The sequence below is a fragment of the Stegodyphus dumicola genome, chromosome 6, assembly GCF_044657685.1.
Source record: "Stegodyphus dumicola isolate Sdum_Otavi_A_Nest chromosome 6, ASM4465768v1".
Lineage (NCBI taxonomy): Eukaryota > Metazoa > Arthropoda > Arachnida > Araneae > Eresidae > Stegodyphus > Stegodyphus dumicola.
This window is the reverse complement of record NC_140773.1, coordinates 44687702-44713422: the sequence shown is the minus strand read 5'-3', so window position 1 is coordinate 44713422 and position 25721 is coordinate 44687702. Positions and strand designations below refer to the sequence as shown.

Here is a 25721-nt window from a genome sequence, read left to right as displayed (position 1 = left end):
TTAATATTGAATTGCCTTATTTTATTAGTTCATCACTGAACGTAATATTAGTGATAGCAGGTTATTACTTCCTGTTAACACTGAACTGCCTTATTTTATTAGTTTATCACTTGAAGGTGATCTTAGTGATACCATTTTAATGCCGTTTCTACTAGAGCTCAAAGGAAAAGAAAAATAGTTGAAGAGAAGATCTTGGAACCGATGAAGGAAGAAAATAAAGCATCCAAAGATATCTTTGAAGAAGAAGTTAAATCACCGGAATTAAACGTGGAAGATTTTTACGAAAATTTGAAAAACGATAAAGAAATTAATATTGAGAATCATTTTGCAATGCAGCGTTATCATCATCTTTCGGCTTTCGATTTAATATCAATGCCGCTACTAATAGACGAAGAAAACAAATGTTGAAAGCAAATGACAAATGAATATTATCCGAAAGGCACAGATGAACTGAAGAAAGGCTTTGCTGTGAAATATAGCCGAGGAACTGGTCCGCCATGGAAGAGATCTAGGCGCCGTCAAGAAAAAAAAAAAAAAAGAAGACTAATTTCAACACTGTCCATTTTCTTCCTATTTAAATGTGGTGTAAAAATATTTGTTTAAAACTTAAAATTTTCGGCCTGAAAATTTGGAAACTTATGAGAGAAGTTATCTTTTCTCTTTAAGCAATTGAGCAAGCCGAGCTTATAAACTTCGAAATTTACAGAACTTTTCCCTTTGGCAAAAGTCTCTCCGTTGGGGGAGAGGTTGTAACAGATTTAAATAATATTAAAATCTTGTAGTTTAAATAATTTAAATACATGAACATTAAGGTATTTGTGAATGGCAATATTTGAAACCAGACTCGAGTGCCTCGTGCGACTCTCGCACGAAGAATGTAATTTATTTTTAAAATGTTAGAATATGTTTTCTCTTTTTGCTTGTGTGTCGCCATTTTTTTGAGTGTTAAATAAATGTTATTGCTGTGTTCCATCATTGGAGTTGCTTCATTTCGCCAAAGAAGCATCACAAGGGGTCCAAGGTTCGAATCCGAGAGAAGGCACAGTACATTTTTTATGTCTCCTGCTTCAAAATAACCTAATGACTCTACAGAACATGTTCAAATTATTCAATACTTAGTAACAGAGATGATAGTATAAATTAATAGTTATCCATAACTGTACAAAGGCTAGCAGAACAAGCTGTCATAATGTTGTGCTTAGGATCATATTCTACAAAAGTGATAGATACTTTTAGCTCTGTTCTAACTTTATAACTTTAAGTTACATGGATATTGTTGAATGATGGTTTTTTCAAGAAGTTTGTGGCAAAATAAAAGGTATATTGAACCTTTTTATTGCATGTGGTCAAAACTGTGTACGTGTTGTACAAAGTCACCACATTTGGCAATGGCAGTTATACTCTCATTCAGTCCATGAGTTTTGTGAAGCCTTTCTATTCATGACTCAGGAGTGAGAATAATAAGATATGATAATGAGATATAAAATTAAGAACAGGTTATAACATTAAAATTTGGAACGAAAAATTATTAAGAAAATTTATTTTTTAAATCTCTCAGTCCATACTCTGATATTGCGAACGGGCTGGCTGCATGGGTGTTTTCGTGGTTTTCCCCATGTGTAACGTGTATACGAGCCAGTTTCCCTTAGAAAGTCCTCCACGAAGGCATCCCTCCCCTTAGGCAGATAGCCCTAGTATGCTTTGCCATAATTAAATACACCAAAACACCACCATACTCTGATATATATTTTTATGATTTGAATGTTAAATATATTTTTTCCAGAAACTTATAGCAATCTACAGAATTAGTAACTGTCAATCTACGCTGTACTTAATTGTGTGATGATGCTATAAGGTATTTTCTCTCTCCTTTCTGCATGCCTTTGTGGAGTAACGGTAGCACCTCGGCCCGTATTCGAGAGGTCCAGGTTCAAGTCTCGGCGAGGGCATTGCTCATTTTTCATGTCTCCTGCTCCAAAGTAACCGAATGACTCTATAATGTAACGTAGATTAGCTTAAATCTAATCAAAACTCTTAATTTTATGAATATTTGAACTTCAGTATAACTAATAGGTAAGCCCTTTTTAAATAATATTTTTCATAGAAACTTCAATAGATTGAAAGTTTAACTGAATTTATATGCTACTACGGAATACTAAGTTAGCATTAAACTTTTGCTTTTGTTGGAAATTATTGCATGGAGATTGCATTGAAGTGAATATCATAATAATAAATCAGTAAAATTTTTTTGCGAAATATAATTGAAAATTACGTATTGTTTTTAAATGACTGTCTTTTGTTTTAAACTATGTGGAAATGTGCTGCTGCAGCTTCGAAGGTAAATAAAAGATCTTTGACGGCGTGGATGGATTGAGGACGCAGCCTCCACCATCCTGAAGAGGTGATTGAGGAAAATGAACAATAGTTTTTCGAGTTAATTATAACCTTTAGCTGTTAAGGTGAGGGGGGAAAGATAAAAGGAATGAGAATGCTAATAGCATCTTTTTCAGTTTTTATGCGTTGAAGAAATGATCATGGAATTATTCGGATCCAAAGCCGACTCAATAAGCAAGAACTTTTAACATCCAAATATCGATTATCAGTCTTCTGCAAACCGGACTTTCTGCCACGAAACCCTCGAGTTCCTGAAATCTTACGTATACTGCGACTGCATTGCGACCACGAGCAGCGGTTTTTGGTGGCGTCAACAGAAAACCCGCGCTGCGGATGTCTCACAGACGATTCGGTGGAGGGAGCAGCACGTGCAGTAGTCTCCATGGAAACGAAAAAGCGCGTCCGAACACAACAGCCGGATCTTTAGCTGCGGACAAATTCAGCCACTACCTCCTATTGGGAGAGATTTCGTATTACAAATTCACTCGCAGAGACGAGCGACACCTACAAAGAACAAGTCTTTAGTTATAGTCAGTGGAAAGAAATTCGATCGAAAATATACGGACCATATGCATTGAATGCATTTAGTGGCTCTAAACTAAAAAATTTTTAAACAGAATTTTAATCCCTAGGTAAAATATAATGGAATTTTATTTAAATCATTAATTCAATGAATGACGATAGGAAACATTTAGATGCTTTAAATACAGATGAGCCTAAAATCTGCCTGGAAAAGTGGATGGAAGATACTAAGCAAAATTAAAAGGAAAAGAAGATTTAAAAGAAGCAGTATATTTTTAATCTACCAACTTAAAAGAACTTATTAAACATTAATTAACGGTAACACGCAAAGTTTTCTTAACTCGACAAACAGCTCACCAAATTCAAATGTATACAATATATTATTGCCATTCAGTAAGAGATTAAACTTTTGTTGCAGCTGTTTTTCATTCGTTTTGAGAAAAAATAATCACCATTTTCTCAATAATAAAAATTCCATCCTAAAACAAAATAATTAAATTTAATGACATATTTTATTATAATTTTAGTTAAATTTGATGGCACCAACAGTATATGAGTTTTTGCAACATATTCATAATTAGCTTGAAAATGGAATTCATATGCATCAGCATAGAAGTCCATTTTTTATCTAATGCAAATGCAGCGGTTTCGAATTGTATATTATTCTCAGATAATGATCAGAAAAACTTTTGAAAATCGAAAATACAGATTAGATACTTTGGTGAATATTAATAGCAAATTTATGTAATTTGCTAAAATAACAAAAAATCCTAAATTTGCTTTCATCTGCAAATAAGACATGATTCCAATAAGCTTTCGGCTTATTTACCATTGATTTTGCAAAGAAAAGAATAAGCTTTCTAGCACTTACAAAAAATGTCTTCGAGCAAAGCGCCTATATAATCCAGTTTCAGGTGAAACTGAAGTAGAAAACCTTTTTTAGTAAATTATGTAGAATTCTTTGCAGCATTCAAACGCGGAATTTTTACAAATTCTCTAAATCTCTGATCACGTAGAATTAACTTTGAACTTCGTTGGGGTTAACGTTCTTAGTCGTTTGAAGTGTAACTACTGATTGTGCTCTGTGATACTGAGGAGACTTATTCTAGTAATTTTGTGGAAAGTTCCAGAAATGTAAAGTGTTCCTTTTGGTAAAATAAATTTTATCAAGCTATCATCGGTTCTGTGTGCATTCAGTCTATTAGGAACACGTCCGCATGCAAAAATACTGATCCGCGAAACAACGGTTAAATATAAATCTTATAAATTCACATGTTCTCAAGCATGTATTTTGCATACGAAACCCCTGCATTGGCTAATATCGCATGTGTACTTAAATATTTGAAAAATGCGTCGGTTCAACTGAATGTTAAACCCGATGCACGGATAATCAGAAGTACCAAAACGTTTTGTGTGTTTAAATGACTGTCTTATTTACACTGACGTGCAATCCACTGCTGTTCTGTGGGATGCGAAAGATCTTATGACAGCTCGCCTGCAAATTAATCTGCACACATAATAAAACGACATAATTTAATAAAACATGTATCTAAAACAACCGAATGAGAAATATATCCTCCTTTTTCTTTGATAACGTCTTCCAGCATTCCGGGCATTGATTTCACCTTTTTTTTACCTTCGTCATCCCGAAACCACACATTAATGATCTTAGAAATCGGAAGATTTGTTATTGATTATTTAAATCGAAAGATTAAGATCTTTCGATTTAAACCTTATTTTGGCAGTTTCCCAAACTGATCTGATATTTTCAATTAGATTGAGCTCAGCTGAATTTTCTGGATAGTTAAGGACACGCATTTGATTATTTTGGAAAGTTTTTATTCCCTTCTTGAATTTGTAGCACTGTGTAGAATCTTGTTGAAAAATGCCATTTCTACCTGGCCACCTATTTCCCAGAGTTGCCACTAGTTTTTTTCTCTGCAATTTTGATAAGGTTTTCAAAATGATCACCCAACTAATGAGTGCAAATGGCTCGGTATCCAGAATACAGAAGCAACCACAGGACACTTTTATGTTATTTTTTCGGGATACTTCACATTTTGGCGAGATGCTATCGTGAAATGATTTTCTAATATCGAGAATGCTTACCTTTAACAACGAGGTCTGTATTTTTATAAAACATCATGTTTTCCCAATATCTTAGTGTCAATACTAAACCTTTTTTTTCATACTGGCTGTTAAAAGTTGCCTCTTCCGAGGTCGAGCAGTTCTACGATTGCTTTGAGCCTTTTTCTTTCTTTTTGACGCACAGTAGAATTCCAGAATATATCAACTCTTTTTGTAGGTGAACATTAGGAAGCCCGGCGTTTTCATTTGATTTCTTATCAAGGCAGAAACCATCTGTAGTGGTAGTTTTATGCTTTCTACCGCATTTTTCAACTCTTTGTGATTCAGTATTGTCCTTTCCTTATAATGTTTAAGAATATTTATTATTTGCAAGCCTAATACTTACTCGACGTGTCTCGGTAATGTCCCACTGAGGAGACAAAAAGTGTTGTTAATTTAACTTTATACTCTCACTTATTTTTGGGGAGTTACTTCCACTACAGAAATGAAGCAGATAATCACTTACAATGAAAATAAAATACCTTGACAAAGAAACAGAATAGGAGATATTAAAAACACACAAAATTTTCTATTTATAAATTCGAAAAGCGTGCATAATAATTAGAAGAGGAAAATTTTAAAACTTGTTGGAGGGGGAGTAAATAGGTTTTACTGCCTTTGGAAAAAAGGAAACATAAATTTTATCGTTTGTTCAGATCAATCTGTAGAGGTACTGCAGTTTCTTAAGTTTCTGAGCTTTATTATTTTTAGAAAGATAATAGAGTTCACCAGTTTATAGCCCAGAGGGCTATTAATGTCATTTTGACATTTTTCGTTGAAATATTTAAATGGCGGTTCACTTTTCGAACTGTTGCTACCAAATATTACAGCCCTATATTATATTTAAAGAAATTAAACAATGAAGAATCTGCAAATGTATGTATATTTCTCTTCTTGTGATAAAACGCCATCAAATCTAGAGCCATCAAATTTTTAATAGCGTACGTTTCCAGCCCAATATGCGCATCTGGAAGTCCAAATTTACAATATGTTTTATTATCTACTAGCAGCTTCGCTCCCAGCCTTCGTCTGGCTTTTAAATGTACTGTAAAAATGGCTGACGGGACCAAACGTTAAATTTAAAAACTGCGTAGAATTTTACTCTGCAGAGCAACTTCATAAAAAAAAGTTATTACGTATAACAAAATTACAATGAAATAAGCAATACCCATTAATACAAATATTAATTATCCTAATAAATAAATTAACCAACTTCCCTTTGCAAAATCTTAAGAACTCAAATCGTATAAAGGAGGTTAAGAACTTTGTTTCCTAAAAAAATCACTCAGAACTTTTCAATATCTTAAAAACAGTGAAATGAGCAATTAATAACATTAAGGAATACAAAAAGGAAAAAAATTCGGAAAAGCAAATTATAATTAATGATACTTTATCTTATATTTTCAAGCGAAAAAAATTACAATGAAATAAGCTATATCCCTTAATACAAATATTAATTATCCTAATAAAAAAATTAACCAACTTTCCGTTGAAGAAAAAAAAATCATGCAAAACTTTTCAATATTTTACAAACAGTGAAATAAGCAAACAATAAAATGAAAGAAACTCAAAAACCAAAAACTTCCGCACACAGTTTTACTCTGCAGAACAACTAAATTTTTGATAAAAATATCAATAAAAATGTATTATATATATATAAAAAATCTCTTAAAAACAGGGACATAAGAAATGCGACGAAAAATTGTTGCCAAACCCATATTTCTAAAAGAATGAAACTATTCAAAATGATGCGATTTCATCAAAAATCTATCAACAACAATAAGAAAGGAAAATTGTTGCCAAAATCACATTTTTAAAGATGTGAGATGTGAGAAGTGTACTCGGAAGCTTCATTTAAAAAATTTTTTAAAATACAAAATATTATCATTTTCCCAAAATTCTTCTTGTAAAAGCAGTCGCAAGGATGAAAGTTAAACGTGTCCAAAAATCACAGAAAAATAAACTGTACATTTTTAAAAATAAACTTTTTTAGAAAAAATCCCGTTGAAAAGGTGTTAAGCTCCCTTTGTTAAATAAATTCGTATTTAATCGATTTATTAAAACACGAAATTTATTTTAAGTTCGTAAATTAGCTAAGTGCCTACGTTTCATGACGATGTGAAAATGGAATGTGTAAAGTAAAATCTCGCTTTCCTATAGACCATTATGTCTCAAACTGACGCAATTTCGTCACAAAACATAAAATTAAAAAAATTCCAATTCGAATTTCGAAAAATTCGCTTCGAAGTCCACTGGCTCTTGTCTAGATGCACCTATGTACCAAATTTCGTAGCCGTGGGTCTATTAGCTTATGCGCAGCGCAACCGAAAGACACACACACACACAGACAGAATCTTTCTTTTATTATATGTAGAGATTTCATATTTTATAAAACTTTAACGTATTTTTGATTAACAAACTCAACGATTTCAAAGCGAGCAATGGCAGCACTGTACCCCCCCCCAAAAAAAAGACATTTTTATCTCAGCGCGCGGGTTTAAGTGCGAGGAACTTGATTTTTAAGAAATAAAAGTAACCCAAAAAACGTTAAAAAACGCCTTTTTGTGCGTAATGTAAAATCTGAAAGCTTTCAGATTTTTTTTTCCTTCTAAAGTTCGGTTTACGTTTTTATGTTGTATCATCGTACTCTGACCTGTAATTATCTCCAAATACGTTCTTTCGGGTTTTAATCTAGTGAGTGATGTGGTAATTTTAGAGCTTGCGGACACACCAAAGGCGAACGTTGAGGGCCATTTGCTTAATTATTCTGATAAAAAAAGTTGTTTCCAGTATTCAAATTTTGGGAGAAGGATTTAAAATTATCTTTTAAAATATTTAAATAAAGAGCTTAGTTCATTATGCCATCAATAAATACTATCTCTTATCAAATACTATCATTCAATAAATCAATACCATCATCAATAAAATCTATCTCTTATCGAAGAGTTTTTTAAATGCTTTGAGATGAAAGGAATCTGTTTGTATCTATCTAGAGATCTCTATATTCATCTATTTTTGGATTATGATAAAGGTCCACTCGCACCGGACTGCGCGGGATGGTTCGGCATTTCAGTCTGTTATTTAGGATATGTCAGGTACTGGGATGATCATATTCTGTTTGAGGATGTACCTCGAATTTTGAATTTTTTAGAAAAATCGCGTTTTGGATAAAAAAATTACTTGTTCAAGAACTGTTGAAACTCTACTCCAAACTCATTTCATACTTCGAAATAGTGCTTGAAATAGCAGTGTAATGAATTAGGTACATAACTTTATATGGTTCATTTTGAAACTATCATAAAATATAAAAACGCAGGAGAAAATATTTTGATGACACAAAATTATCTGATAAAAAATGTGTACAGTTTCACTCTCTTAGGTAGCATGCACTAAGTCGAGGCTCCAATTAGACATAAACCAATTATCGCCATGCCTAGTTAATCATACAAAAACGTAAGAAAGGTATAAAAGACCTTTTTATTCAGAGCTCAAATAATTGAACAGAAGGCACTTCTTGTGCTTCCAAAACCAGCCAGCATTTGCGGCGTAACTCATAAATAAGCAATTCAAACTTAAACTAAAGCTAAATAGTAAATTAGCCAAAGGCTACATATAAAAAATACTTAGCGCGATAGTTGACTCAAATCTGTTTAGCGTGATAAGCACTACTGCAAGAATAAAGCAATTTATACCGAAGACACCTTGATATTGTAGAATATCAACTAGTAATGTGGCCTTCAGCAGGTGGAACACGCTCTGTCTAAGCAGTTTAAAACCTCTGTTTAAATACTATCTCTTTTTTACCTCATTTAAATACTCCTGAGCTAAAATTAGCTTCTGGCAGGAAAGCGAAAAGGGAGAAGTGACAGTAAAGCTTCGTGGGATAACATAGCTGGTTAAATAAAATAAACAAACACTTTACAAATCGTTCAATGAAATATTATATTTAAAATGAATGGCATGCAACAATTGAGAAATGAAACAATAGCCGAATATGAAATTGAAATTAAAGTGAAATAGATATTGTTTCAGACTTAGGAATAATCATTTATCTTTCAAAGCAAATTTGTAGCATCAATAACTGAAGCGTGTTTTCGGGGAATAAACGCAGCAGCATAGCACGTATTTCGATAATAAATAACACGCGAGCAGCTGGAGAAAAAATTCGATACTTTGGAATTTGTTATAATCATGATACTTAACACTGTTGAAGTGTTCGAAGAATTTCAGCCAGTTTAGAAAGAGTATGACTAGAAATTGTTGAATAACATACTCGGAGAAGATATTTATCAGATAAAATGTTAGTGTTTGTTGATTAGCTGATTCTTTTGCTGCTTTTGTATGATTAAATGTTGATGAATAAGAATTGTTCTATTAACAGCTTTAAGAAATAAAAATTTATTAGTATTTATTTCAATTATTTGTTTATTTTATTTAAAGTACTTACTTCAATCTGGAAAAATTGTCTTTGCGGCAATGGCTACTAAGAATCTGGTCATTTTAGATTGTGAGAATTTACTAACATTACTTGTAACTAAATTTTCTAAGACATTAAAAAATTCAATAAAAATCACTAAATTAAGAAAATATTATTAAGTCTTGTAATTAAATTTTGTATCACACTTTAAAATTCAACCAACATTACTATATTAGGCATGACCTGGTATTAAATTTTGCATTACACATTTAAATTACGAAGAAATCACTAAACTAAGCATGATTTTATATCAAAAAATTATTTTTATAATCCTATCCCAATTTTAATCTCTGTACTAAAATTGTAAGCTACGAATAAGAAAGAGAAAAATTTACTATGTGAATGGGGAAAATACTACTTTTAGCCTTTTCACTTAAATTTAGAGTATATAAAAATTTAAAATATAGTTAAAAATTCAATTTATCTATATCTTCCAGGCATAATAAACTCAAATGTAACACATATATTCACTGAAAAATACAGATCGCTACGTTGCTTCAAATGTAAATATCTTTTCGTTTTGCAAGCGGTAACAGAGTTACCGATTGTAAAATATCAAACAATTGAGTTAATACTATTAATTAAATCATCTTCTTGATTTCTTACTTGGATTCTAGCCTTGTGTTCGAATGGCACAAAGCCAATTCTATTATTGTTTCAATAAATGTAATTTCTGATAAGTTTTACAGTACCCAAAACCAAAGTGCGTACGACAACGAATTTGTAGCTGCAGTAATGGTAAAAATAATTCTTACACCATGGTATTCAGAGTTGGAATTTCCTTTTGATTATTAATGTGAGTAATATTAATAGGAAACTTAAACTCATTACTCTCTAATAGTAAATTTAACTGAAACTGTTAATTTTAATTTTTATTATTAATGTAATTGAATTTTAAAAATGAAAAATAATAATCTTGTTTTTACTTCCTTGCACGAATTAAAGAAAAAAATCTGGAAAAATTCAAATTTCAACGGAAATATATATTTTGAAAATTTTGTTTTTGCTTGACGTCTGTAGATACGAACACAATAAAGGACACTTTATTCCAAAACATATTGTAAAATAGATTAAAGAGATTTTTTTCGTCATGTCCGTACGTACGTATGTATCTCGCATTATTCAAAACCTATTAGCAGTAGAACGTAAATACTTTGCATATGCGACTGCTATGATATTTCGTTACTCATCTCATTTTTTTTTTTCAAATTGCCGTATCCTTTCCTGGCTTTAAATTTCTTTCCCTGGCTTTATTTTTGCAATCGTTGGCCGTAGACATATACTTTGAATTACAGAAGTGTTTTCAATGACGAAAATATTCATGATTTGGTAATTTCACTTTTCAAAAGATATTAATTTTGAACAAATAACGAAATCTAACTTTTAATACCATTCTTGTTTCCTATACTTGTACTTGGGAATGTTTTATACTCGTTACGAAAAAAAAAATTGCAATAAGTTTAACTTCCGTACGAGAAAAATGGACTGAGATATTTAATTTCACAATTTTTAATTTTTGATGTCATTTTCAATTTGACTTGAGGGATCGGTTAATTAAACTAGGAGAAAATACGTTTAAATGAAGTGCAGCAAAAAATTTGTATAATTTAACAGGCATACAAGGAAGTCACATGTTGTCCATGTCAGACCTTTTATACTTGATAAGCAATTCGAGATGGCATGTTGACCGAAGTCAGCTGTATTCATGCATATAATTCTTATTTCCGATTTTTGATGTCCTGTCAAAAAATCTCGAAGCTTGAGAGATCTAAGAATTTTAAATTTCGCGAGTGAGCGGCACGTGATCCACGCGGGTGCGTACCATAATGACATCAGAAAAGAATAAAGGTTATTCGTAATACACTGGTCATGAAAATTAAAGTATAATGAAAACAATATACTCATTGAGTTAATGTTGCAACCAGTGCCCAAAGCTTTATTTATTTACGTTAATTAAATGCAATTAATTGAACACAACATCGCATTTCCCTGCATACGTTTACGCTGGCAATATGCAAATTCAGTGACTGACAATGTGTAGAGCAATGTACTGTATGGCTGAAAGGCATCATTTATGTGAAGGTCAAAAGGGGCGAACAATTTGTAGAATCGAGGGAGGTCAAACACAAATGGAGATTTGAATATCCCTCAAAGTGTCATGTTTGAAGCACTTAATCAGTTGATTGACAGCTGGTCAAGAGCTACCAAGAGCAACAACTGCATCAGAACACAGTTTTCTGTCGTTGCCAGCTCGAAGAAACCGCGAAGCTATTACAAGAGATTTGGTTTCAGACCTTCAGGCTTCATCAGGAATTCGAAGTAGCCATTCTACTGTTGCATGGAGGATTAATGATTTTGGACTCTATACCAGAAAACGAATGGTTTGTGTTCCACTCTCTCCAGCTTCCAGACGGGCCCGTTTAAACTAGTTCCGTCGTCATGTTCAATGAAGCCAATATGACTAGGCTAAAGTATTATTTACTGACGAGTCCAGATAAAGTCTGAATAGTGATTCTAGAGATTCTAGATGTCTTTTGATCTGGAGACAGGAAGGAACACGTAACTTGCCTTCCCTTGTTCGCGAAATATCTTTCCGCGACCGCGGTTGAATGGTTTGGGGAGGAATGATGACAAATGGCCTTACAGAGCTGCATATCTTTCAAGATGGTTCTGTAGCCGCTCGGAGATATGTGCACGAGGTACTGGAACTCCAAGTTAGACTGTTTTGGCCCAGAGGTTTTGCTAATGGATAGCAATGCCCGGCCCCCATCCAGCATATACGGTGTCAGAATACTTGCAAACAGAAGATATCACTCGAATGGATTGTCTATCTTACTCACCCGACGGTAATCCGATTGAACATGAGTGGCATGTTTAAGGGCGCCGAATTTCAGCGCAACAAATTCCTCCATGGACCAAGGAGCTTAAAAGTATACTTTTAGAAAAGCGGAGTGCAATTCCCAAGACTTGATGAACGCTTTTGTAAAGTCTATGAAAGTCTATGAAATCAATATGTGAGGTACGCATATCTGTCCGAAGTGACCATACACCATATTAAAGAAGAGCGTTTTCCACAAGAGGTGACTTAATTTTTCCATCATTTTTCAATTTCCATAAATTTGCATTTAATTCCAACATTTTGCGAAAAATCAACTGCCAAATATTGTAATTTATGTTAACTAATGCATTTGTACGAATTTCTATTAATAATTTCTCCTCAAGTTTCAGTTACGTTTTATTTCTGCCATTATCCTTGAATATTGATGACCGGTGAATCTAATTTACCATATTTTGAAAACGAGAGTCTGTGCCATATGGGAATTCGCGATGGTACTGTGGCCCATATGACCTCGCTTTAACATCAAGTTGTTACGAACAATCTTCGTTGTACAATTGGTTGAAACCTCGTCACTTTTTCTCGCTCATTTTTATCAGCTGAGTCAGACTGCTATTTACATGTAGTTATCTCTAGGCATTTTTCAGTGTTTCAAGCATGCTGAGGAACATTAGAAGTTTGCAGTAAGCATAAAATAAGCTACTAACAAATTTATTTAAATAGCACGGAAAGTTAACTTCATTTTATGGTTGTACTACTTTATGAATATAATATAATTACATATTTTAAATAGATTGCATCCACACTTAATAAATTTCTCTATCTCTCATTCAAATCACTGAAAGCTTTCTATAGAATCATTAACTAAGAGCGGCGTAGCTCCCTCTATAATTTTCTTTACAAGGAAAGATAGGCATGGGAATGTAAGCAATTACATAGTCGGAAAGGAAGTGATTTTAAATATGGATAGATGATTTAAATGACAATACTAAAATAGAAATTGTATCCATTAATAAATACATTTTAATAAAAAATCTGATATATACACTACATGACTTCCTTGTACTGAATATTAAATTATACGCATTTTTTGTGCATTTCATTTAAATTTATTTCCTCAAATTTCATTAGAGATACATTTCTCATTCAATTAATTGAGCTCTCATTTGACGACAAGTCAAAAATACATAAAAAATTAAAATATCTATATTAAAAATTGAAAGATATAGAAAAACATAAAAAATATAGTTAAAAACAATTTAAAAAACAATTTTTACAATTTAAGTTACAGTTTCTACGCAAAAAAAAACACTTCGGCCAGAGGGCAAAAAGGCAGATTTTTCGGTGCACAAAACTGAAAGTTTACTTTTAGTCTCACTCGGCAAAAAGACACCGAAGGTGTAGAAACTGACTTAATTTGCTGTGGACGCTGAGTCAATATATGGGATAATTTAATAACTTAAATGATAATTCCAGATTGGATGAGGCATTGTAATTCGCAACAATAAAAGAAGGCGTTACTTTGTTGTTGGAAGTTTAATTTCTCTAGATTGGCAACAAATCCATTATACTGGTACGTTTCAAATGTAATCAAATATGGCTGCTATGGTTAAAAAAATAGGCTTAGCCGCACTTAAACAATTTTTAAATTGTTGATAATTCTACAAATATTGCATGCAGCAATAAATATTGCATGCAGCTTAACTAAAGACATAAAAACCTTAAACGGAAGATAAGAAAAATATCATTCAATCATTTATAAAGCAAAAAAATGCACAATTCACCGTCATGTAAGAATAAAAAACCTGAGCTCAATCAGTGGAGTAAAAGATTTGGTATATATTATATATATATATTTTCTTTTGATGCGGCCAATTACCACTAAAAAGGGAGGTACACAACTACATCCTATAGCAGTCCTATATACAAAATTTCAACGTTCTGAGGCTACTCTGTTTTGAGTTATGCAAGATACATACATATATACATACGTATGTACGTACGTACACAAGCCACGAAAAAAATCTCTTCATAATCCATTTAAAACAGTTTTTTTGGAGGGGAAACAATCCTTTATTCTGTCGTTAAATACAGATGTCAAGCAAAATCATCGTTAAATTGCATTCGATAGCAGTCAAAATGGATGTTTTCGTTGAAATATGGTACCCGGAATTTTTCGTGATTACAATACTTCGTACAAGGAAGTAAAAATGTTTCTTCGAAAATCCTCCGAATTAAATAACCAGAAACAAAAATTGAAGAAAATAATAGATTGATTTTTGGATAAAATAATAAAACATAATAAATTATCAATAAATGGATAAAATAATAAATTTCTGTACCTTATTAATCTTAAACTAAAACTTTTGTACTTCTTGAATAATAAGCATCTTTACTTAATTAATCTTAAATTAATACTTCTGTACTTCTTCAATAATAAACTTCTTAATTAATCTTAAATTAAAACTTTTGTTTTTCTTGAATAATAAACTTCTGTACACTTTGGATAAAATAATAGATTTCTGTACCTTTTGGATAAAATAATAAACTTCTGTACTTTTTGGATAAAATAATAAACTTCTGTACTTAATAAGAGAACAAGTAACAAATTGTTTCATGAAACATGATGCAAAGTCGAACATAATGAAAGAAATTATGAATTTCATCCGAAATTCCATAAACATGACGAACGATGTATGAATTTCCTTAGAAATTCAAAAACTTAGATTCCAGGAAGACAATTTAAATCACACAATCTCTTATTTCCATTGCATTTAAATACTTACCACATACAAATATCAACAAAAACCCATCATTAAAAATTTGATAAAAATTATGAAGTACATTAAGCAAAAGATACAAAATAGGTTTTTAAATCAAAAGTTTGTTTTAGTTTGATTTATTTGATCATGAAAAGCATTCGAAGGCAGAGATGCATTCTCGGAGGACGACGTTTCAAGAGAAATTGGCTCGCATATATATTGCGCATGGGGAAAATCACGAAAACGCTCATGCAGTCAGCCCATTTGCAGGAATTCGAGCCCCGGGTCAAATTACCAGTTTTCAGAGACTTTACCTCCGGCCGACGATGGGCTCCCAATAAATTTTTTAAGTTACTTCCTAGAGCTTTAAAAAAGAGATGTATCGCTATGCAAGTTATTTAATGCAATAATGCGCATAACTTCACGCAACAAATAGCTAGAAGCCAACATTAATAAGTATTTTTCCGTCAGCTAAATTTAAGCACTCAGATAAATGTAGTACACTTATGTAATAAACATGAATCACATTAAAACATTCAGAATTAATATTAACAAGCATATTTTACAATGCTAAAAATTATGTTTTTTTATTCTAAAGCATTAAAATAGTTCAAAATAGCGACAATGTGGCAAATTCCATAGGAAAGTTATGAATTTGAATGATATTAATAATTACTAGGTGGACCCATTAAATTACCATAAATGGATTCACGAAATTGTCTGTATATAAAGAGGGTGTCTGTGCACTTTTAGAAAAATTTTGATAAATAATTAAAAAAAGCAAATGTTTTTGGAAGGAAATTTACCGCACCAGCTTATTATTTGAAATGAGAAGCATTGTTTGCTGCTTTTAACTTTATTTTTCTTTCAAAATGTTGCATGTAAACAAGCTGTGCATTGAAGCATATGTTCTTGCGGTTTCTGAAGAGAAATATTCCTATTCCAAGTTCGAAAGCGTTGTGAAATGCATGATGTTAAAATATCTATTTTCAAAATAAACAACATTATTAATCAGAAAGGGAAAAACCGTCAATCATTATTTCTACCTGGAGAGAAGACTCCAAACGAGTACAAGAAAAAGGTACTACATACTGTCTCTAATATTTCTAAAATTAAATTTTTGGTTACAAAAGAAAATCCTCCGACGCAGAAATCAATTGCAAAGTTTTAAATACATCTGTAGTAACAAAAAAATAAAATTATAAATCAAAATTTACAACTTAAAAATGCTAAAACACATAACGTTCACCAGCTTTTTTGCCTAAGTATGTGACTCAACGAAGAACAATTTGTAGAAACCTGAATGAAAATTATTTAGCAGGAGATAAATGGAAATAATAAAATAAATAAAAACTGTAGGAAGATCCGTTAGCTTCGCGAAAAGTGGACGTCAGGAATTTATATCCTTTTCACTAATTCGCAAGTCACGTCCTGTTTTTAATTATTCTAGATCTTTCAAATAAAAACTGCAAACTTGTAAGAGCTCCAAATTTAACTTCTAGCCAAACAGTTGTAACAAACTGTCTTCATTAACTCTTCGAATACGGCAGTTTTAATGCCCGATGCTGTCTTCCACTGTTGTGTATCATGAATTTTTATCAAGTAGTGAAACTGTTAAGAAGAATACTGTTTGTTTGGAGCAATTCGAAGAAAACGACTTAAACAGTGTATATAACCCATGGATTTTGCGTCAGGTTAATGCGCTCGTCAGATAATGTACTCTTGTTGCTCATAAATTACGGGCTAAAAGTCAGCAAAGATATCTTGCTAATTCCATATTCTCTTGAAATGGCATTGCATGACTTTTTCCAAGTTTAAAATTGTCGCATCGGTCCCCATATGAGTTTATGTATGCAATAAAAGATATTTTGTTGCGAATTTTGAAGAAGTTGCATGAAAACGAATTTAAATATACTTCGAAGATTAAAATAATTCATTGGCAAGTACATTGCTGCCAGAAAGAATTACTTGAAATAAGTGCAATAAGTATCGAACTTGAATTTTATTAAAATTATTCCTAACGCTTTTTTATTACAATATGATTTTAAATTAAAATATTGAAATTGAAGGAATCAAGGACTAAACGTCGTAAATTAATTTCTGGTCATGAGTGATTTCCTACGCTAGTATTCTTCAAAGTATGGGTGCGTTATTTGCAAAAAACATTCTTTTTTCCACTCTATGGAACTTTAACCAACAACATTATCACGTGATTTTGAACCATTTGCGCATTTCGTGACCAGATACTCAAACCATTCCTTGCATGAAGAAAAGTGCTGCCATGAAGGAAAACCGTGATTTAAAAATTAATTTCAGACTATCAAATACGCAACTTAAGAATCTTATCATTTACGTTATCAAAGGTATCGTGAATGGGACGTGATAAATTTATTTCTTTGGCTCACGCTTCGTGTATGAATCTACTGTGTGAAAATTTTAGACGCAGTTGAGTCAGTCCTTGACAACTCTTCTCTGTATTAGTGGGAACGGAAAGATATCTCACGGAATTTTAAAATTAGTCAGATGTTAGCAATTATTTGGTTTCTGTCTCTGCACTTGGAGCTAAATGACAAATAATGCGGTGACCAAAAAACATGTGTTCATTTTTCTTAGTTGCACATCACTTAAAATAGATGAAATAATAATACATAAACAAAAATAAAAAAGCAACAATAATTTTAAATATTCTTTATAATTGTCGCTTTTTATATAATAGTCAAACAGACAGCTTTAATTACTTTAGCTTGTCTTTTTAATTTCAGTATAGTTCTTTCCAAAATGTTTTCTTTTTTAAGTATTTCTTTACCTGTTTTTATTTTATATTTATCTGAGTAATGAATCTCTGACAAGAAAGGTGTATTTTGCTGTTTGAAATGGAAAAATCAATTTGAACTTCAAATTCATTCAGCATTTCTGCAGAATATGAAACGGCGTACCTAAAAATAAAGTAATTTTTAAACAGTTAAGTTGTACTTTACATTTACATATTGCAATCATTTACAAAATGTTCTGTAGTAGTATCGATACCTTTTGTTCAACATTTTCCCCACTGCTTGAAACGTGGAAACGGTTATGGAATCCTTGAGAAGAATTATTGTAAGGTTAAGCAACGTATTTTCTTTCACATCATCTATGTTGTCACCAAATTTTTCTAATACAATTAATTTCTTTTTTAAGCTTTATTTTTCTTTAGAAACATGTTAAGCTGTTAATCTGGAAGAACATTTGGTTAGCAGCTTGAGACATCAAGCATCATGTTGTTCTTCCCCAAGGACTGTTGGACAGAGAAAGTTTCTTCAGAAATCTGGGGAATCTGGATGATCTTGATTAGCAACCTGTCGAACTGTTCCAATGTTTTCCTCATTTTCGCGCCTGATGGGTGCCAAATCCATAGCAATCTTCACCTGACATGCATCCTTTTTGCAATCAGGAAAAGTCTCTCAAAATCTGTGAATTACTCAGAAAATCTGTGTTCTTTGTTACTCACAACACCATTTTTATAGGTGGGCCGAAGCATAACAACGGTCTGAGTTGCAGCTTCCTTTAACAAAAGCAAAATTTCAGGCAAACCCGTTTGCTCCCTTTTGGTTTCACATCACGAAACAACAACAACAAAAAAAAAGTGATAGAATGCTGCGAGCAAGAACACAAGCAGAGCGACACTAAGGATGAACGATTCCACTCAAATTGATGCCGCTTCACATATAGGTGCATATTTTGCCCAAATTTTGAAGTCTTTCCTCCTTTTTTTTAACTAGTCGATTATAATCATCCAGTGTCTCAAGTAGTACTTTAACATCATCCGACGTAAACTTATCAGTGTCTTCAAGTGTTATAAGTTAACTCATTCTGTAAACAATCCAACGTTTATTCGCCCATTACGATTACTTAAAATTGTAATTCCCTTGCGTAACTATATCGTGACGAAAACATTACATTTAAGTTATTCTTTTAAATCAAAATCACTTCAAGATCATGAGCATCAATTTTTTAATTAGTTAATTCACATCTCTCTAAGTTCTCATTGTCTATATCCACCCTTTAGCCAGCCTTTACCTCTTTAATATAAATTTGCTTGTCTTGATACATATGAGGTGTACCAAACTTTGTATAATAGAAAATCATAAAATTACTTACTTCATTGCTTTACAATAAAGCACTAAACCTACAGCAAAAAAAGTCGATGATCTGTATCCAATGACTAGGCACATCCGATTACAGTATACATATCTCCAGCTTGCGCATCATCAAAAATCACTACAAGTGTACCATTTAGCAATACTAGTCGGAAACATTCAGGATCTGTTTCGCTTTACGGACTAGTTACTACTAGTTAATCTTTGTTTACGATGTAACATATGTTAAAACTGATTTGAAAAATCTGGAATTCTAAAGCCTTTGGAATCCTCTGTCCTAAAGACTCCTGGTACTATCCACTAAAACGCTTTGGCTCTTGGACAACCAAATGGCCGTCATTCTGACTTCTGGCTTCATGATAAGCAATTATTATATAATAACCCATCCACAATTACAATACTTTTAATTCAACCTATGAAAGGACATGTTATTCAAAATTTGAAGTGCATATTCAGTCATTCCTTGAACAAAGTTTATTAAATTATAACTGCAGTGTCAAGAAAGTGCATGTTGAATTCATATAAATGCAGTCTTTGCTATTGTTACGGCCTGAAAACTTGTGAAATGCATTTAGGAATGTAACCCAAAATTGTTTCCGGGTGTTGGAATGCAACAGTCTTTCGAAGAAGGCGAAGCTACTGATCGTTCTATTACTAAACACTTTGGAATGTTGAATGCAATTCAGAGTGTTCCTTAAAACAAACCACTGTTGAAGAATTTTAGAACATGAAATTAGGCACTAGAGCAGGAGTAGGCAAACCTTGAAGCTGTGATGAGCAAAACTAGTCTACCAATTTGATTCAGGATGCCGCACAGTAGGAAATGTTTGAAACAATTCGATTCCCCTAGCAATGCATGCAGAGTTAGGGAACGGAGATCAAGAATACAGATTTAGAGTTTATTATATATTAATTATGCATAATTTAAAGGTTTTTATTAATATAAAATAAACAAAATAAAATGTAACCATTTCATTAACATAAATAAAAAATAAAATTATATTATGCATCATGTATCTTTTAAACATATTTATTAAAATGAAAGATAAACAACATACAATTGCAACATAACAAAATAAGGCGCGCAACATCATTTACTTCAGTATTTTCATCAGGAGCAACGGCTAAATGCAACAGTTTCTTGTAATCCAGAATTCTGTGTTTCTATTATTTCAGTTATAATATTCAGTTTTCTGCTATTTCAATTATTCGCCTTTCAATATTTCGCGCCGAAGCTGATATTTCTTGAATTTGGGGTAATATCGTTTGCAGATTTGGTAAATCGCGGAACAATATTTCAGCACTTTTAGAAATCATTTGATCAATCATATATTCAATTAAATCATTACTCATTTGGTGCAAAACTAAAAAGGCGATCCTTTGAAAAAAATTGCTGAAAGACTTAATGTTCTTTAATATATTCGCCATCTGTGAAAGGTTTTGTTTGGAGACTGCACAATGAGTAATTACGAAAAAATATTCGTCGCTTTAGGTTTGGTTCCAATTGTTTGATAATAAATGTAACTTGTTTCTCATATCCAGAAAAAGATCTTTTTAAAACTTCAAATTTCTCATCAGAATTCTGAAATGTGGACTTATGTTTAGTTTGAAAATGTTTTTGTATGCTTAATGTGCCACATAACACACATACAGCACGATTCCCTTTATGTACGAATATGTATTCATTCATCCAAAAATCTTGAAAACCGGGAACATCAGGCTTCCTCTCTTTAGTGCACATTTAATTAAATATGTAGATATGAATTGTCACAATAATTAAACAAAGAAAATCTAGGTTTTCACAATAAAACTAAGAAACGTGTCGTAAAGCTAAACGCAACCTATAGCGCACAACGCGTATCAATTAAAATCATAATCGATACTCATGCATTGGCGCGACGAACCGAACGAGAGGCGAGAAAATAAGTAAGGTGGGAGATAAGTCGGTGTAGAGAGGAGAAACAACGCGTATCTTTATGTAACTTTAAATTTAACTTTGTAGAGTGATGTAGAGTGTAGAGAGTACTGAGAATTGTACTACGTGCCAAATCTGGCACTTGTGCCATAGGCTGCCAACATTTGCATTAGAGCATTACCTCAATACTGCAGTATATAAATGCAGCATAGTAATTACTGCTATATTAATCATATTACCACTTCAGCATATTAATGAATGCTGAATTTATGAAATAAATAAACATTTGAACTCTGTTTAGAAAGGCTTCATGCAATAACAATGCATGAAGTAACTTCATGCAGTGAAGTACATTCCGAAATATAAATTAGTTAAGAATGCTACGTTAAGCACATAGCTTATTTTCTAACACGTTTTCAACTATGTACATGTTTTCAATTAAATATGTAATATATCTATAACTTTATTTAAAACATTGAATTTTTGTAGCATGCTAAATAACGTTTTTGAAATAATATCTACAGCATTATAAAGTTCGACAGTCCAGCACGTTTGATAATCCAAAATTACAATGTTCTGACAGAGCTGAAGTATCGGAATATTACTGTATTTTAGTAAGAGATTAACTGCAGATGATTGAGTTTTACAAAATCTTTATCACAGAAAGAATAAAATCGGTACATATTGCCGGAAAAAAAAGAATAAAACAGTCCCATCCTTTCGGAATTCAAAAATAAAAACGTTGCAACAGTTAACAGTAGGAAGAAAGAACAAGTGTGTTACACTTAAAACACCATAAGAGCTACGTTTTGTTTTTCAAAAATATCATATATCACGAAAAATAATACTAAAGCAATGTCGCGAACAAACTGGTCTCGCGTGTCGATGAATAATTTTGCGTGCAACATCTGGTGGCACTCATGACTTGAATCGTTAACTGAAACATCAGAAAAAAAATGGTGGGAAAAAATTCCGGTGGAAGATAGGTTTTAAAATACAGATTTACACAACAAAAATCTCGTTTAACCAAAATGATAGAAAAAAATAATATTGGATTCGTAAGTTCGAATACCAGGTTTCGAATACCAGGAACTCAGCGTTTTTAAATCAATTTATTTTATTGTTTTCGTTTTTCCTGATAATTGTATAGTTTATGAATAAAACAAGTAAATAGAGTGTTTACATATTTTGTGAATGCTTTCAAGGCTGTTTAATTAATGTTTAAATGTAAAGAGTATTTTTAATGTTCGATCTGAGCCATTTCTCGGCACTATAATCCTGCATCATAATTTGCATGATAGAAGGACTTTTAGTAAATATTACAGAGGTACTTATTTCCTCTTCGACTAATTTGCAGAGTCCATCAATCGTGGAGGGCTTAGGCTTAGAAAGATCTCTTCTCAAGAGACCTAAAGCACAGGTGAAATGTCAGCGGACTTCGGAAGAATACGTTCTAAAGGTATATATACAATACAATAAAGGGCTTTTAAATTTCTTTCTGTCACAAAAATGAGATTACGTTGTTAATGAAGAGAGATATAATTTTGAGATCGTAACTTCTTAAATTTTGAAAATTCCATATTAAAATTATAACCTGTGAATTTATAGTAATTTCCACTTGTTTGCAATGCAATAAACTTTAAACAAGTATCTCCGGTTTAAAAGTGAACAAAATTTAATTTGATTTTTTATTCGTGATACTGTTAAAATAAATTAAAAACATTTTGGCTTAAGAATAATTTTTAACCTTTTCTTTGAAGAACGAAAACTCAGAAATGAACAACAAAAACATCTGCTGTTAAGTTTCCTCCTTCTGTTAAATTAAATCACTTCGAGACGCATGTTATTATTATTTTTAAATCTCATATTCCTTAGCTTACGAAATGTCATCTAATACATTAATATTCAGGTATCAAGTACATAAGTTAAAATTATATACTTTTGGGAGAACAAAAATTGCTACTTTTTCAGAAAGTTATGACGAGTTTTCTAATTAATCGTAAGCCCTATGAAACGAAAAACGTGAAGAATGAATGCTAAAAAATAAGAAGCAAAGAATTTTTAATTTCTGTAGCAAAATCTTTTAAACATAAACTTGCAAATACATAAAAAATTCACTAATACCATAATTATATGTAGCTTAATTGAATTTCCTGGTAAAGTTGGGTAAACTGAATTAAAGCATTCATTTCAAGGGAAAACAGAAAAGAAACAATTAGTGAAGCGGTGAAATTTATACGAAATAAAAACAGTAGTCTGAAAACTTCAGACTACCGTTCGCATCTCCAAGAAGAGTATACTTTTAAAAATATTTTTAAAAATTTTAAATTGTAAAACATCATGAAAAAGGATTCTACAGGGTGGCCCAGAAGTCACTTTACATTTTGAAAATTAAATAACTTTTTTTCTATTAATATATTTCTTTTTCTCTTTTCAGAATTAAAAAATATAATCCCTGGAAATTTTTGGCATGGATAAGTTTACAACAGAACAACGAGTGAAGATAATTGAATTTTACTTTGAAAATGGACGGTCAATTGTTGCAATGCAAAGATCGTTATATGCGCCATTTTAATGTTCGACATCCCCCTAGTAGGCCTGCAATAAGGAACTTAGTGACGCGTTTCCAAGGTTCAATTAGTGCAATCTTTAAAACCAGCAGACTTTCAGAAACGAGTAAATTATGCTGTCAGGTTTCAGAGAACTGCAAGAAATGACAATGAGTTTATTCACAAGTTGACCATGGGAGATGAAGCTCATTTCCATTTGAATGGACATGTGAATAAGCAAAAAATAAAAAAGAATTAATTAAATACAGTCATTTAAGAAAAAGTTATTTAATTTTCAAAATGTAAAGTGACTTCTGGGCCACCCTATATATATAAGTTACGTAACATATGGCGTTAGGAAGTCTTAGTTACTGCAAAACGTCAAATGCTCATAAAATTTATCAATTAATTTTGTTATAAATTAACTGCATCTTAAATTATACATATTAATTGCATTATTAAAAATTATCAGGCAGATACATTATAATTATAATAAATTTATAATTAATTAGATATAATATTGAAAAGTAAAATAAAGAATTAAATTATTAAGAATCATATTTATTGTTTTTTAAACTTCTAATTAAATGATAACAAATTTATTAAATTTCGAAGACAAATTAAAGATCTTAAGTTTTGTCGAATGACAACATTATAAGAACGCTTACGTGAGATGATGCGGGGAAGATTAAGCAACATCATTTATCTTGGCGGTGGCAACACATTATTTTTAAATCGTTTGTTAGTTAACGCACTCTTTTTAAATCACTTAGTATCGCTTAGTTTTACATTGCTCTCTAATCAATAACAGACCGATAAAATATGAAAGATAAATGAAATAACTCACGTTTTGCCAAATGGCAGCAGTTTTCAAAACATTTTGTGTAAACGCACTTGTACGCAATACACAATGTGAGCGAACGTAGAAAATAGCTGAGAAATCTTAGGTGCCGCATAGAGAGCCAATAATGGAGTCTAGTATTTTCCTTCTAATCTTTCAGTTTCAGAGACACGATCGTGTATTTCATTTTGCATAGTAAAGGTTTAATTTGTTAACTAAAAACAATACACTTCTTTTAGGTTTAAAATATATTTGTAATCAAAGGTAAGACAGGTAATATTACGTTTTAAGCATTGTTTCTTACCCTGTATATTAACTTTCTTAGCAAACACAACTCTCACGCAGGAAAACTCAGTAGGAAGAATGCACACAACTAATGCACATGTGAAATCAGGTAAAATTTTTAGAAAATTTAAAAATTTAAAAAAAAAAAAAAAAAAAAAAAAGCTTGCATTGATTTTTTTTTTTAAATTACATTGCATTTATGCATTTTAGTAAAAGACTGACACGGATTTTCCCTTTCAACAGTAACACGGATTTTTCTTTTCGAACAGACAAATTTGTCACTTCCATAGATGAAATAATTTAAACAAAAAAATATCTGATGTTACATTAGCATTTAAAGAATATCTGGTAAATAATAAAAAAAATCTGATATGGACATCACATGACTTCCTTGTATGGCCTATTAAATTATACACATTTTTTGCTGCATTTCATTTAAACATATTTCCTCGAAATTCATTAAATATATATATCTCATTCAACCAATTTATTTCTCACTTCACTTCAAAAACAAACAATTAGGCAACGCGAAAATACTTGAAAAATCAAAACATCTTCATTAAAAATAGTTAAATACTGAAAAACATAAAACACAAAATGCAATAAAAACAGTTTAATAATACAATTTTTGCGATTAAAATGGGAATTTTTACGGAAAAAGAAACAATTAGACCTGCGGGCAAGAAGATTAATTTTTCGGTGCACAAAACTGAAAGTTAAATTTTGGCCTAACTGGGCAAAAAGACATTGAAGTTGATGCCCCAACTTACTTAATTTACGATTCTACTAAAAGTATGAAATGTAAACAAATAGCAGCTTTGTTGGGCCCAGTAACACTCTTAAACGTTTTTAAATTGTTGATAATTCTACAACTATT

General features: G+C 31.7%; 1 long non-coding RNA gene across 1 annotated transcript in view; it reads left to right on the top strand.

Moving 5' to 3' along the window:
- LOC118183458 (uncharacterized) overlaps positions 1-24145 on the top strand; it is a 37209-nt gene extending 13064 nt beyond the window's left edge. The window contains exon 4 of the long non-coding RNA XR_015041631.1: positions 23607-24145. This is a non-coding gene — a long non-coding RNA (uncharacterized LOC118183458). The remainder of the gene's footprint in view (positions 1-23606) is intronic.
- Positions 24146-25721: the final 1576 nt, after the last annotated feature.